At 39.2% G+C, this 16,271-nt stretch overlaps 1 protein-coding gene across 9 annotated transcripts in view; it reads left to right on the forward strand.

Moving 5' to 3' along the window:
* CACNB2 (calcium voltage-gated channel auxiliary subunit beta 2) overlaps window positions 1-16,271 on the forward strand; it is a 422,888-nt gene that overhangs the window by 271,101 nt on the left and 135,516 nt on the right. The window lies entirely within an intron of this gene.

Here is a 16,271-nt window from a genome sequence, read left to right on the forward strand (position 1 = left end):
GATCCCTGACTATACAAAGAGGAAAAACTCCTTCTAATATCAGAAGGATTTTACTTCAGTTTTTTTCAGGAAACCATTTCTCTGCTCAGAAAAACAAACATTCTTCAAGCTAATGTTTATTCTCTTAGACAACAGTCTTTCTCCCAAATTTTACTCCCTAGGTGTTTTCTGATGACATTTTTCTTATATTTAAAAAATGGATTGCATTACGCTTTTCAAAAATAAAGCACGAGAGGATTTTATTAATTAAACTTGTTCCCTTGGAGCACTTTCTTCTCCATCCCACAATAACAGAGTGCATATATATGGAAGGGGGGGACTGGAAAAGACGTATGAAACATAGAAGTACGGAATTTAGCTGAGACTGTTTCATCTCACTCATGGTCATGATTTGGATTCTATTTCCCATGCATTCGTTCACATAGCAGCTATTTTTAAAGGGTCTACTGTTGCTTATGTTCAGAGGGCCTTGGTGTGTGTGGTGTAACTCCGGAACTTTTAAGGGAGCATATTTTAACACAGTTTTCTTTTGAAACAATGACTGCTTCAAAAAAAGTGCTGTGTTGATCTTGCTTAAAAAAAAAAAAAAAAAAAAAGAAAGAAAAGAAAATCGAGGGTATCTAACATTAGAATACTTCTGCTGGCTGCTTCATCTCTGAGATGAGTAAAATCTCTGTGTGTTGCTATGGGAATCGTGGCTTGGAGAGGCTCGTTTGAATGCGTGGACTGCCGTTATGTAACATGCATGTGACCTGTAGCCCAGCTGCCATAGTAGTTTGCAGAGGAGCTGCCAGGAGACCTTCACTTTAAAAAAAAAAGCAGGACTTTAGGACATCAAAGCAATGTTCTCACCTCAGCAAGCAGGGAAGTCATCTCCAGGTGTGACACAGGCTTGACTGTGAGAGGATTTACAAAGGGCAGAGGCAGGAAACTGATAAAGCAGAGGGGCGGCCCAGTTGCCACCCGACTAACGCGCTCTACCCAAGTGAGCCACTGAAAACGTGATGCTGTGACAATATGGATGAAAATGGAGGGCATCTGCTGTAGGTGAAATAAGCCCATCACAGAAGCACGGGCACTTTATGGTTCCACTGATGCGAGGTGTCTTAGGGAGTCAGACTCCGAGAAGCAGAGAGCAGGACGGTGGTTGCCCGCGGCTAGAGGAGGAGCTGGGGAGCTGCTCTTCCATGGAGAGAAAGTTGCAGTTACGTAGGATGAATAAGTCCTAGAGATCTCCTGTACAACATTGTACCTGCAGCTCACAATCTACATTTAGAAATTGTTAAGAGGGTACATTTCTTGTTAAGTGTTCTTACCACAATAGAAAAATTATGAAGCGGAAATTAAATACTGAATGCATGACTAGTGAAGTTGATTGCCCCAAATTTGCCATGTAGCTAATATAAGTTGCAATTTAGAATCTGAATTCTACACTCCGTATTTTGCACCGGGGGGCAAAGAAAAGTCAAGAAAAATAAACAAGAGTCTGTATTCCAGAAATAAGAGCATTCTATTTGCACTCGTTTATTCATGTGATCTTTTTCACATAGCAAAATTAATCAGTGTCACAGGCTCATATCACATCATCATACAACCCGATGTCTTGTAAGTTTGCTTTTCACAAACCACAAAGTCTTCGGTTATCCGATTAGTGCATTTTTGTCCCTCACTGCTATAAGTTCTGAGTTCAGTGACACAGCTGCATAGAACTTCTAAATATTTTTCAACCCAATGTGGATCATAATATTGTTCTTAAATCAAACCAGATTCGTGTTATTTGTCATACAGACTAAAAAGCTTATAGTTACAAGTGAAGTAGAAGATGAAAGAAAATGAAGAGAATTTAAAACAAAGGCAAAATAATTGAAGGGCTATATCTTATGTTGAATAAAAATAGTTTACCTACATCCATGTTTCTTCTTTAAAATTAGTCCCATATCTTAAACCTCTGACGTATTCAAATGAGTTACACTAGGTTGAGAGAATTGGAATATGTTCTGAAAGAAGATACAAAGAGTAGGATTTAAGTTTACTTTTAGTAAAAATCATGGTTTGGCAGACCTGATTTCTTAATTCTGATATCTTTGAAGAAGGTGTACAAAAGAAGGATTGTAGATGGGTCATTCATTAGGCTATTTTTAATGTACTTTCCTCCCAGTATATTTCAAAATGAAACCTTAAAGTTCAAAAATATATGAAATCATTGTTTACTTTTAAGAGTTTCAAACCCTTTTTCCATTCACTTTGGAAGACTCAGACGTTTTCTACATTGGTTTTGTAACTACAATAGCATCCGTCCAACAGGAAGCCTTTCTAAGTGGGTGCTTTGACTTACCAACCCTCCATGCAGATCACGTGCCCTAAGTGTGTGCAAATGCCTGGAATAAACCTCAGCAGTGCTTTCAGATCCTGGCACTCTGTAAATATGAAGTATATTATCCATTGATTGCCAAGAATATGCCCATGAAATGAGGTGATTGGCAAGGAGTGAAACTAGAGAAAATACCTTTTGAAATTAAGTGACCTACGTAAGGTTATAGAACCAGGCCGTCTGTGGTTCCCATAAAACCCAATAGTTTTCACTACTGCTTTATTGTGGCTTCTCTTAAACAAGTAAGCCCTACAGTGAACAGATTAAATATTTATTCTGAGGCAAGTAACTGATATGACCTTGTTTTTCAACTTGGTGTTTTCTGATCCCAGACGCACATTTTGAACTTGTCCAGGTTTGCCGTACTTTACAAAGCCTGCCCTATTTAAGCTACTGCTCTTAAACACAAATAATATTGTCTTAAACACAAATAATATAGGAATTTAGGAATTTAGTTTATTCCCACATTGATTTTTTTATTAGAACAGGTTTATTGAGGTATAGTTCACTCATTTAAAGTGTACAATTTGGAACTTCCCTGATGGTCGAGTGAGTAAGACCCTACGCTCCCAATCCAGGGGGCCCAGGTTCTATCCCTGGTTCGGGAAATAGATCCCACATGCATGCCACAACTAAGAAGCCCATGTGCCACAACTAAAAAAGGAAAGATCCCACGTGCAGCAATTAAGACCCAGAGCAGACAAAATAAAATAAATAAATAAATAAATATTTTTTAAAAAAATAAAGTGTACAATGCAGTGGTTTTTAGAATTTTTAGCATGGTGCAACCATCACTATAATCAACTTTAGAACATTTTCATTGTCCCCTAAAGAAGTCCCGTGTTCTAAATTAGTGGTCATGTCCCATTCTCCCCACCCACCTCAGCCCTAGGCAACCACTATTCAGCTTTGTGTCTCTATAGATTTGTCTGTTCTGGTCATTGCATGTAAATGAAATCATGCAATAGGAGGTCTGTTGTGATTGGCTGCTTTCACTTATGTAACGTTTTCAATGTTCATTCCTGTTATAGCATGTATCAGTACTCCATTCCTTTTCCTTGTCGAGTAATATTCCATTGTATGTATCTATCACATCTTATTTATCCATTTATCAGTTGGTGGATATTTGGGTTGTTTCCATTTTTAAGCTATTGTGGATAATGCTCTTATAAACATTCATGTACAAATTTTTGCATGGATGTTGCTTGGTCCTAAGATAATTTTTTTTAATTGAAAGAATTGTTTTTTTCTTTTCCTTTTCACTCCCCAAAAATGATCCTTCCTGCCCTATGTGCAGAGAACTCTGAGTTGGGAAATCTGGCTGTGAAAGGCATTGGAGCAGAGATGAAATAGGTTCGGTGTGGTATTCTTAGAAGAATGGATTAATGTTAAATTTTAAGTCAATTGCTCTCTCATTAGTAAATGTCTACTATATTGAAGAAAGTGTATTAGTCACAGTTGGTGAGTAGGGAAGGCATTGCAAGACCAGAGCCACCAGAAAAAAAACAGGCAGATATTTTGCTGTAGAAAACTTCTAGTATTTGTTTAGGGAGAAAAGTCGTGGCCTTAAATCACACTAATCAGAAGCAAAGCAGTATTTTAGGGGAGTAAAGAGGTCTGTGAGTCTCCAGAGGAATAGACTGCCCTCTTCTGGCCGGAACAGAAAATCCTTCCTGGAGGTGCTGACGGCTTCGAACTCTACCTTCCAGGATGGAGTTTAGCTTGTAAAGTAGAAAGTGGGGAGTGGAGAAGAGGGAAGGCCTGATAAGTAATGTGAGTAATGGCTAACATTAGGAAAGGCTCAGCAGGCAGAAAACATGGAACCTTCCAGAGGAAGGTTACTTTTCTGAGACCTTACCAACTTGAAGATGTCTTTATTCTAGCCTCACATTTAATTACTAGTTTGGCTGGGTATAGTATTGATGTATGAAAAGCATTTTTCTTCAGAGATTTAAAGGCATTGTTTTGTTTTCTTCTGGCATCCAGCACTGCTGTTGTGATTGCCCATGTCATTCTGTCTCTGCGTTCGATTTCTATATAATTTTCTCTAATATTTTGAGAACGGTTCTTCCCTTGGAATTTTGAAATTTCGCCGTGGTGTGAGGCTTATTATTTCTTGTGCCTGGCTCTTCGTGTGAATGTTCAGCGTGAAGGGCCAGTCACTTCACTTCTGGAAAGTGTGTTATTTATTTGTCTATTTATTTGGTTTTGATCATTTCTTCTCCCATTCTTTCCTCTTTTTTCTGGTTCTCTAGTCTTACACATGTCTGATTAGAGTGTTCTTCTCTACTCATGTTTCCCTACTATCCCTCTGTCTTTTTGTTCTACTAACTGAGTTCTTCTCCACTTTTAACCTACCTATTGAAATTTTTATTTTTGAAAGTCTAATCCTCAAGAGCTTTCCTCTTGTCTCCCCTTTTATAGCTTCTTGTCCTTATTCCATGGCTATAATATTTTCTCTTATATCTCTTAAGATTATCTTTTGAAGATTTTTCTGTACTGTTAGTGTTTTTTAAACTTTTGAGTTGGATTTTATTCTTAACATCTGGAGACTTTCTTCAAAAGTTTGATTTGAGGTTATCCATTCACAATTACGAGCATGACATACAGCTGACCCAGAAGCTTCTTGACTGCTGGTCGTTTGTAGGGTGGTGGTGGGGAGTGACTTTTCTTTTCATCTGATCGGTGTCCCCAAAGGAGTCCACAGTCTCTTGATACTTTAGTTTCCACTCTTTCTACTCTGTGAATTGCCACTGGCTATTGTTTTCTCTACCCTACGTTTTTGTCTACTCCCATCTCATTTTTTGTTCTTTGCATCTATGGGTTTAGACTTAAAAAAAAAAAAAAAAACTTTCAGGAGAAAACATTTGTTCAGTTGACCATGTTTTTATTCCCCACATTTATCAATAAACGTCCTATAATAGAGGAAAGAAATGTTTCTCGTATTACCTTAGTCCATAAATGCCATAGACACTGGGAGAATCCTACCCGGTTGGAAATATTCCCCTACCTGGCCTTTTCAGGAGAAAGAAGAAACAGGAATGTGGTTTTTCACCTTGAACCCAAAGATGAATTTTTTATTTCAAGAACCATTAGACATGTTTTTAAAAATGAATCTTACTGGGAAAATCACGTGGGAGGTAGGAGAGAAGTATGTGTATATGCCTGTATCACATACTCTCTTAAACCCACAAAGTAGACTATTGGATAAAATCCAAAGAACATGTGGCAGGTATTAAAACTAGATGGCTACACATAGGGGGAAAAATAACACATTTGATTGGTAAGAAATAAAACCCAGCAGAGAGGTCTCATCACCAAAAACATGGAGTATGGGAGACATTCTTTGGGAAATATTTTAGGCTCAAATTATTTTCCCATTGTTGATTTTAATGTTGTCTCTTAATTTTTGCATTGAAACACTGTCAGCCCTCTTTTGCTCATAGCAACTACCTTCCAAATACAGCAAAAAAAAAATTGGCAGAATATGTCTAATTTCCAACATCATGAGTTCGTTTATTGTTGAAATACATATTAACTTACGTTGCATTTTTTTCTGCCTGCAAGAAAGCAAAAGTATGTGAAAGCCCTGTGCACCTGTTAGGCTTCTGCATAACTCATAGATATGACTGGGTAGGTACAGTCATATATGCTGGTGCTGTAATTCCACCCATCTCCAGTGTTAATTGACAATAATAGTAATAACACAGTACTGACAACACTTACTGAGTGATTACTGTTCATGATAGCCAATTTGAAAGATAGAAGAGGAAAAAGCAAAGCTTTTTGAAATCCTCTAGAGCAGTTATAATCATGCAGTATATACAGCATCAATTCCTGTACTGTCTTTCACATCAGAACAAACTGCTCTCTGCTTAGTGGCTTAGGTCACGATGCTCTTCCATGCATTACTGGTCAGCTGGCAGGTGAGCTGGTGACTGGCTGATCTGGGATGGCCTCTTGCCTGTGTCTGTAGGTTGGCAGCTGTCAGCTTGGGTGGCTCCTTCTCCTCTGGGTGGTCTCCCATCCCCCAGCAGGCTGGCTGGCTCTTTCTCACACTGGTCTCAGGGTTTTTCTTCTCTGTTGAGTCAGTTTTGTCGGGCTGGTCCTGGCTACAACATAAGCCTATTTCTACTACCTCTCTTGTTGTTCCTTTTCAATCTCTTCCACTGTTTCCCTCCACCAAAGTGTGGAAGTCCATCCAGCCAAATGCACCAACCTTGACCTTCTGTCTTTTATCGCTGGAGGCATGCCTTTGGTTTTCAAACTGGTGGATTCTTGGGAGCTGCTACAGAGGCAGAGGGCTGCCCAGCTGCTTGAGTTCTGGTGCATGCTTCCTAGATTCAGCCAAAGCAGCTCTCTCCTTTTTTTTTTTTTTTTTTTTTTTTTTCTTTTTGACACATTGGGACTTCTGTACAAGTTCTCCTCTTGAATAGAGAGCTTCACGTCCATAATGAGTTTTAAATCACTGCCATCTTTCCTTTTACCATCTCGTCCTTCTCACCACTTCATCATCACTTTAAGTCTGCACCTGTGCCCTTGGCCTCTCTCCCTAGTGTTAGTATCTCACATCTTCCTTTTCACAGCATCTCTCTCAGTTCTGACGTTTAAAATGGAGCTCCCCATTTTTTCCCCTCAAACCCTTTCTTCTCTGCATTTTCTTATTTCCGTCTATGTGGGTTTCGTCCTCCCAAGCTCAAAGCCTTGGTCCAGGGGTCAGCAGGTTTTTTTCTGTAAAGGGTCAGATAGGAGATGTTCAAGGTGCTGCTGGTCATGTGGTCTCTGTCACAACTACTCAACTCAGGAAAGCCTGGATTTGGATTCCATCCCTGCCGTAGACTGGCTGCTTGACCTTTTGATAAGTTATATGTGCCAGTCTTGGTTCCGGTGAAAACTGCATGAGCTGTACACATCCAGTCCAGAGTTCCCAGATAGGGGACTGGGATGGGCACAGGTGGCTGGAACACACTGCTCCTGCCTTCAAATTCAGTGTCGGATGGGGAGTCTGTATTAGAAGCAATGAAACCACTATTTTCATACCCTTTTTAGTTGTGCAAGGTCACCATACAGCATTATATATGGTTGTTACCAAACCCAGGTTCGACTGCTTGTTGCTCAGGAATCCAACACTGAGACACAGGTGTTGGGTAAAAGGAAAGATAGCTTTATTGAGGAGGCCAGCAATCCTGGGGAGAAGGTGGACTCACGTCCCAAAGAACCAACTCCCCATTGCCAATCGGTAGCAAGAACTTTACAAGGGGAGTTTCAGGGGTGTGTAGGTAGAGGGAGGGGGCTTCATGCAGGACAGCACAGTCAGTTCTGACAGCCGTCTTGCAGTTGGTCGTGGGGTGCTCTGATCAGCGTCATCTCGATTGTTTTAAGTACAGTTAGTCTTCAGTTCCAGGATCGGTTTGTTCCCGTTTCTTTGGAATCGTGGCAGCTTATGTCACGGCTACAGTCTGGTCATCATGTGGTTCACTTCTTCCACCTGGTGGGGTTTCAGTATCTGCACAGCAGCTCACAGGACACGGCTCAGAATATTATCCGTAGCCCTTGAGGAGGAACTAAAGGTCCTTGGCTTTGTTTAATGACTAAACTATTATTATTTTGTTTTGTTGGATGGTTTTCCTCTGTATCTGCATTTTCTTACTTCTCTGATGAAACGTATTCTTTGGCTCAAGTTTTTCTACGGATGAGGCAGGTGGAGGACTTGGGATGGGGGGCTTCTGTCCTGGGAAGGCCCCACAGGGCTCTGCTCCGTTACATGGTCACTACTGTCTTGGAGTTGTTTCTCACTCGCTGGTGAGTGCTGGGTGGCACATCTGTACTGTCCAGTGACAGCTGCCCTGAGTGTCATTTGCACTATTACATGATGTTGACAGCAGCTCATTGATCAGGTCCAATCGCACCCCTATCCATCCCCGGGACTGAGGCGGTGTCCTGTCCCCTGCACTAGACTTTGAGCCCCTTGAGAGTAAAGGCAGGCTCTGTGCTTCTTAATCTTGTGGCTGTAGATTCCTGCCTCCATTATCAAGAGCAAGGTAACACAATGCTCTCTTGCTCTTCTCACAGGTTCTTTTCTGAGTAACACCTGAGTATTTTAGGAATAAAATTACATATCGTTCCCTGTTTCCTATGGTTATATTTATCTTGGCAGTCTACCCAGGAGTGAGTTTTAAGTTTCTAACGGATAAGAGTTACATGTTTTAAAGGGAACCCGATACTCTAATTCAACACTCTCTTACAGTGGATTTATGGTTTTTATTAATGGGAGTTCTAGGGTGCTGAGGTTTGCCCACATTCAAACTGCACTCTTGTGTAAGAACCCTTTTAAGGACTGTTAATATAATACAGACTTCTGGCTGTTTCAAAACCATAAATGGATTGGGGAAGGATTATTATAAACTTTGCTGCTCAAGCCTTCTTTTTCATTGAGAGCTGTAACTGAACATCTTTGTGGTATCTTTATAAACACAGCTATAAATACATGATTCTTCCCTCTTTTTCTCTGTACCAGATATGAACGGGGAGCAACACAAAGATCTTTAAGCAGTTAAAACACTCAACCTCTCACTGCTCTTGAGTTTTTGCCCCACCAACAACTAAAGGAAAGATGTTGAAAACTGTAAGACAGTAGAACTTATTCAATTAGCAAACATTTGATGGGTGGTATTGTGCTGTTGAGCTAGGAGCTAGAAGAAGGAGTATCAAAGATCTGCTAGATGTGGTTTCTCTCTCAAGAAGCTCCTGGTCTAATTAATGAAGATGCCAGACATGTGTGTCCTGACTGAGCATAAGGTGATAAGTGATGGACTAACAGCAGTGAGCCAGAGGCTGAGGAATGGGGGGCAGGTGGATGGAAGATACTGCTGGGGTGGGAGAGGGCTGGAAGACCGAATCAGGGCAACGGGGATTATAGATGCCCCACCATGAAGTGGATGCTCTTTGGGGATAGAGCCTTTGCTATCCAGTGATGTGCTTTTTTCTAAGGTTATCAAGATTGCTAACTGAGGGTCCAACAAAGGCTGTTATTTGGGTTTAATTTTGTTTAAATCCCATCTAATTCCAATTTACCTTAAACTAACCACACCAAAGTGGATATGATTAATCCTCTTAACCATGTTGAAGTGTACAGTTCAGTCATGTTGACCATGTTCCGGTTGTTGTGTTGCATCTCTAGAACTTTCTCATCTTGCAAACCTGAAACTCTCCACCTGTTGGCCAATATCTCTTTGTTTCCTCCTCCCCCAGTCCCTGGCAACTACCATTCTAGTTTCTGTTTCCATGATTTTGACTACCCGAGGTACCTCATGTAAATGAAATCATACTGTATTGGTCCTTCTGTGAATGGTTTCTTTTATTTAGCATCATGACCTGAAGGCTCATCCATGTTGTAGCATGTGACAGAATTTTCTTCTTTTTCAAGGCCAAATAATATTCCGTTGTGTAGGTAGACCACATTTTCTTTATTCATTCATCTGTTGAGGGACATTTGGGCTGCTTCCACCTCTTGGCTCCTATGAATAATGCTGTAAAGAATTTGTGTGTGTGTGTGTGTGTGTGTGTGTGTGTGTGTGTGTGTGTGTGTCCTGGACTTTTTTTAAATGATGCTGTTAAGCTGTACCATCAGCCATTAGTAGCTTATGTTTATGTAGTGTCCAGTGTCACAGTCCCCAGTATCCCAAAGTATAACTTTGCAATTGATGGTGGACATTGAAGAGTCTTGTTCAAGCTCATTGAGCTCTTAAGTGACAGAATTAGGACAGGGACCCAGGCTTCTGTTTGGTAGAATTCTGTCCTATGTTCTTTCACCTAATCAGTGAGCCCCTCTTAGAAGGATAAACTGACAATGCACTAATGCTGCCTCTTTGTTACATGTTCTGGAGGGATTAAAGGAATAAAACTTTTTTTCCTTAAATAACAAAAGCAAAAAAAAAAAAAAAAAAAACCAGCATGGCAACTATTAAAACAAATTTAAAAATAAAAACACCACCTCTGCTTCTTCTTTTTTTTTTTTTTTTTTAAGCTATTGCATCCAGATAGTACAATTAGAGTTTAGTTTATGGTACTTATGCCACTGGTTGGAATGAATGCTTTTTTACATTTTAATATCCTTAAAACAACAATTTTGAGCTAAAATTTCTTCAGTCTAATATGTTATTAAAGGAGGAGATTTCAGGGGACTTCCCTGGCGGTCCAGTGGTTGACTCCACACATCCACTGCAGGGGGAACTGGGTTCAATCCCTGGTCGGGGAACTAAGATCCCGCATGCCACATGGTGTGGCCAAAAAAAAAAAAAAAAGCTTTCAGGATATATTGTGTACTGTACTCTTGGTTAGATGGAGAAAGAAATGGGATGTGCCTAAAAATGTTTGAATAGGGTCTTCCTACAGAAAAATGGAAAAATAATCAAATATCTAGGAAACAGGTTGGATGAAGAATGCTGAAGAAATTGAGTTTAAGTAGGTCAAGGGAGAGAGGATTGAAATTACAATGAAACTATTTGAAAAGAGATTTCATAAGTGTTGTCTCCTCCTAGGGAAAAAAAAATGGTGAAAGGAATGGTCTAAAAATTATAGCAGCCAGAAATGTAAAGTTAGATGTTATAATTGACTCGAGAGAGATGAGAATGTGTTGTAAAGAAAAACTAGGAAACTTCCTTAGTGATGGTTTTAAAGAAACTTGTGTGGCTTGAGAACGTGTTCATTTATTTTAACTAAATCCTGTCTTGAGGAAGGAAGATGGATGACATAAGCTGGGAAAGTTATTTTTGATCTAGTTATTCTATACTAAGAGTTCTTTCCACTGATATTTGCAGGATTAACATTGATTGCTTTAAAAACAAAAAGTCAGCTCTTCTCCTCACTTTGAAAAAAAGTGAGGTGGATGCTCTGCTCACCCTGTAACCCTCCCAAGATGGGACCAGGAAGTGTGTTTGGCAGGAGGGAAGCCAAAATGTCGGCAATCAGTCATCAATCAAGTTGCCCAGTCTTTCCGCTCTCTAGATCCATTCCCTGGGTTTTAAACAACTTAACTCTTACTTTTGTCTTCTTAGAGGAACTGTGGTCAGTCATCCTTGAACGAAATATTTATTGGACCCATTGTAACCCTACATTTGAGTCAACCAACATTCTTTGCAGATGCAAGTCAAGTTACACGTTGGTTTACAAGGCAACCCTGTATCACACACAGTCATGCAGAATTAAAGCAGACCATTGGCTTATGCTACTAGCTTAATTCTGTGCATTTAAGTAATCTGAAACATAATAATCCTATAATGGATATACATAATGAAGTATAAAAATTCTTTGAATAGACAAAAATCTCCACATGCTAAATGAAGGCATTAGTCATTCAACACACCTGTATTTGATCCCCTCCCTTGCGGTATGGGTGATGCTAGAGGATATAAGATGATTAAGCCTTGATCCCTAATTATCAGGAGTACAGTCTAAAAGGACATTTAACTAGTAGCCCCATGGTAATGTACAATACTCTCTTCTTCACCTCATCCCTTTAAAATGAATGAGAGAAGTTGATCACCCTGAAGCCCAGGTCCCGCAGCAACTCCGGACTGTTCACCAGAGTTTACGAGCTGCCTTATGTTTTGTGTCCATTTTACCACATGATCTGCATCTGAGTCGGCATCTCAGAGGAGGCAGTGCCTAAGCATCCTCTTATGCAAGTGATCAAAATTCCACTAAAGGGATGTATCCCAACCTTAAATATTTTATTTAAGCTCAACACATTAAGAAATGTACACTTCACTAATATTTTGCTGTAATACCAAGGCCTGTTCTTTGAGCATGAGTCAGCTACTTGAAGTCTCAGCTATACCCAGATAACCATCTTCAGTACAGAATTTAGTCTGATGTTGGAGTTTGACCCTATCCAAAGGGATTTGGAACTGAAAAGGATTTTTAATTTTAAAACATAGTCATGTTTATACCTCAAAACGATAATGTTAAATTTTTCCTGAATACCTTAGTTTTACAAAACATGAACCATTTGTCTCCATTCTTATACTTTTGCTAAATGTTTTGGTAAAATGAAAAAGCAGGCATTTAGTAAATTGTAGTAACTCTATAAAAAAGGAGTTTGATTTTTTTCCCTTAAAAATTCCTATCTACGTAAAATGTGTTGATATTAATAAAGGTCAGTCACACTTGTTAACTGTGGTCCAAGAAAAACTATCCATTTGACTTAGACAAATAGGGTACCTTGTAATCTTAGCTCTTGAAGTAATTTTTTCTATTTCCCTGAAATATATATGGTATTTCCTTGGCTGAAAAAAAATGTTTATTGTTAACATCATCAACATGGAATCTTTTTTTAAGGATTTAAAAAAACTATTTCTTCATCTTTTCTGGATCATGAATGCCTTTGAATATATGATGAAATCTTCGAGCCTTTTCCAGAGAACAGTCAGCTTATGTACCATCAGCAAGTAGTAGCTCATGTTTACACCGTGTCTCAGTGTTGAAATTCCTTGTGAATTACTTTGCTTGGTCCTTACAACTACTTCATGGGGAAGGGAGGACAGATATATTTACCCCATTTTATAAATGAGGAAATTGATGGTGGCCTTCATAGACCCCTGAAACAAATCCACGTACCCTAAGGGTTTACAAAGTACAAGAACCTTTGTTAAGAATCCCAGTCTTCCTCCAGTAAGAATGGCTGATGCCTTAAAAACTGTGGGACGTTGCCCTAAATCTGGGAAGTGTTTTCCTTTGCTCTCAGATACTTGAGGCGATAACCACATACATTCTTCTTGGAATTCTTATTTCAGCTATAGTGTTTAGTCTAGTGTGGAAGCGGAGGTTGCGCAGATATATGATACTCTATAAATACTTTCATGTGCTATATGACCATAAAGGATGTTCTAGTTTAGACAGTTGTCAATGATGAGTGATTTCAATGTTGTGTTTTGTTTTCAGATTTTCCAATGGCCTGTATGAAGGGACACAGAACTGAAAAGTCCTTTCATGTTTAGCAGATAGTGGGAACGAATCTTTCTGTGGTTGATGTAGTGGTCTGTGAGTTTCTGACGTGCTCTGTCTTGTGTTAACTCTCAAAATATCATCTACGTATTGGCTCTTGTTTATTCTTGCTTAGATTACCTGTTGGATTGGGATAACCAGGACGTTGACTAGATGTGTGGAGGAGACCCTACCTGCAGATTACAGGACATTAAGGTTATCTATTTATTGCCTGATTGTCCTTTTCCCCTTGATTAGACAGAGATCTCCTGCCGTCTTTCTGGCTTCTTGGAAAAATAAATGACATATTAAATGTTCCCAGGAGCAGGACGTTCTCCTGCCCACAGATTTAGGATTCCATTGAGAGGTTCCCTTCTATTCAGCAGCCATGTGCTTTGGTCTGGCGTGGTCCCTTGCTCTGTCCCATCAACCCTCCCTGTGTCCTCACCTGTCACCTCCTGCCCCAAATAACTTGTCCTTGCTTCTTGAGGCCTTTATCAGACCATATGTTTCTCTTCTCCAACATGTAAACTGGGAGCAACTTGGACTGAGACTTACCCAGTTGACACTTAGCAATTTGACTCCTTGGTAGAGGTGGGATAAATATTTGTGGACTCAATGCATCACATGATCTCCTGAGTGATAGGAAATTAAACCTTTGGATGTAATCACATTTTGCCACCTGCATCTTGTAACGTAACTATTCTATGAGGTTCTGTCTTGTCTCTACAACTACATGTGACCTCGGAGGGGGGAATCAGGGTGCATAGTTCCTTTCTGTCTCCCTCCGGGTAGTATAGTGAGTGATATGAAGAATGACTTTGGGTTACTTTAGGGCATTTTTTAGTAAATAGCAATCATTGAATAGTCTTGGCTGAAGATAACATGAAGAAGACTTTTCAGAAAGTTTTCTGTTTCATAGAGCCCCCCTCAGCCCCGGTGCTGCTGCACAAAGCATGGGATGAAAGCAGGAACCACATCTGAGCAGAGGTGGTCTTCGCAGGAGAAAGGGGTCCCTCTCTGAAGCCAGATTCCCAACTAGCAGCTGCTCAGGCTTTCTGTTCCCTGTCTTGGGCAAGGGTCTATTCCAGCTCAGTTTCTGAGGAGCTGTCCTGTACTATAAACTGGGGTATCTTTCCTATAAAATGAGGTCTCTATATAAAATCTACTGTGTGTCTTCCACGAACAGATGTCCAGAATTCTTGGTCCCTTTGAAGTCTAATTGTTGTCCTTTTTGGAGTAATTAGTGAAGAGGAAAGACAATAATATAAAGGACTCAAACATGAGACATTAAAACAGCTAAGTACTCCCATGTGCAGCCTATCAGATAATTCAGTTTGCTTCTGTAACGTGGGAATACAGCTGATGAAAAAATTATAATTACGTGACTTCATGGTCATTGGAAAGAGTTTGTCCCTTATGTACTGATAAGTATGCTCTAATTGAAGAGTGATATGCAATAGTGACATTTTTTGCAGGTGGTAACTATAAATATATGATAAAATAAACATGTATTAAAATAGGATGTCAGACTCTCAATTATATTTTTCAGTAAATTAAATAATAGTATGTTTAAAAGAGTACTTACAACACTAAGGTAAAAACTTATGTACCCATGGTGTACATGGGTACATGTACTGCTACTTTTGTGTTTTTGAACCATTATTTAAGTGGCATCCTATTACGGTGGTTTTCTGGTAACTTGCTGTTTTTCACTCAAGGTTACCTGCGTAAAATTCATTCATGTTGATTTTTGTCGCAGTAAGTTTTTTTAAAAAGTTTTATTGAAGTATAGTTGATTTACAATGTTGTGTTAATTTCTGCTGTACAGCTAAGTGATTCCGTTATACATATATATCATTCTCTATCATATTCTTTTCCATGATGATTTATCACAGGATATTGAATATAGTTCCCTGTGCTGTACAGTAGGACCTTGTTGTTTTGTCATAGTAATTTATTCACTTTTACCAATATATGCTATGCCAGTATAGGAACTGCCTGAGTTGATCTGTTTGCCTGTCAGTGGACATTTAAGTGACTACAAACGGTCCTGCTGTGGAAATTTTTGCACTTGTCTCTTGGTCCATGTGTGCAAGAATTTCTCTAGGATATGTATAACTAGCAGTGGAATTGTTGGCTTACAAGGTATGTGTGTTTTTACCTTTCCTGGATAGCGGCAGTTGGTGTTTAAAGATGTTGTCTTAATTTACAGTCCTACCATTGTGGTAGTAGAGTTCCTTTTGTTCCACGTCCTCCACAGCATTTAATATCATCAGATTTATATATTTATTTTCTGCCAATCTAGCAGGTGAAAAATTAAAAGTCTCAGGGTGGTGTTATTTGTATTTCCATGATTACTTAGAAAATGGAATACTTCAAATATATTTATTGACCTCTGTTTTCTAATTCTGTGAAGTGGCTGTGCATAGCTTTGGACTTGCGATCAAGTTGTTTTTTTCTGTTCATTTATAGGAGTATTTTATATATTTGGTATCTGATTATTTTATTGCTTATTTTGCTGAAAGATTTTGGCTTATAGCTGCTCTTCTTATGTTTCTATAGCTTTCTTAATTATAATTGAGATTTATCCATCCTTTCTGTCACTTCTTGTGCTTTGGGGATCTTGTTTAAGAAATTCTTCCCGACCCTGAAGAATTCCTAAAAAATTCTAACTTTATTTCTAACAGTTTTGAAATTTTGTCTTTTCATATTTAAGCTCTTAATCTTTCTGGAATTAACTTTTGTATGTGGCGTGAGATAGGGATCTGATATTTGTTCCAGAGCTATTTATTGAATAGCGTATTCTCTCCTTGCCGGTCTAAAATGCCTGCTTGGTCACAAATCAATTTTCAGCATATGAGTAGGTCTATTTCTGGCTCTTTTTCCTGTGTCAGCTCCATACTACTTAATTACT

The sequence above is a fragment of the Kogia breviceps genome, chromosome 3 (genome assembly GCF_026419965.1).
Source record: "Kogia breviceps isolate mKogBre1 chromosome 3, mKogBre1 haplotype 1, whole genome shotgun sequence".
Taxonomy (NCBI): Eukaryota; Metazoa; Chordata; class Mammalia; order Artiodactyla; family Physeteridae; genus Kogia; species Kogia breviceps.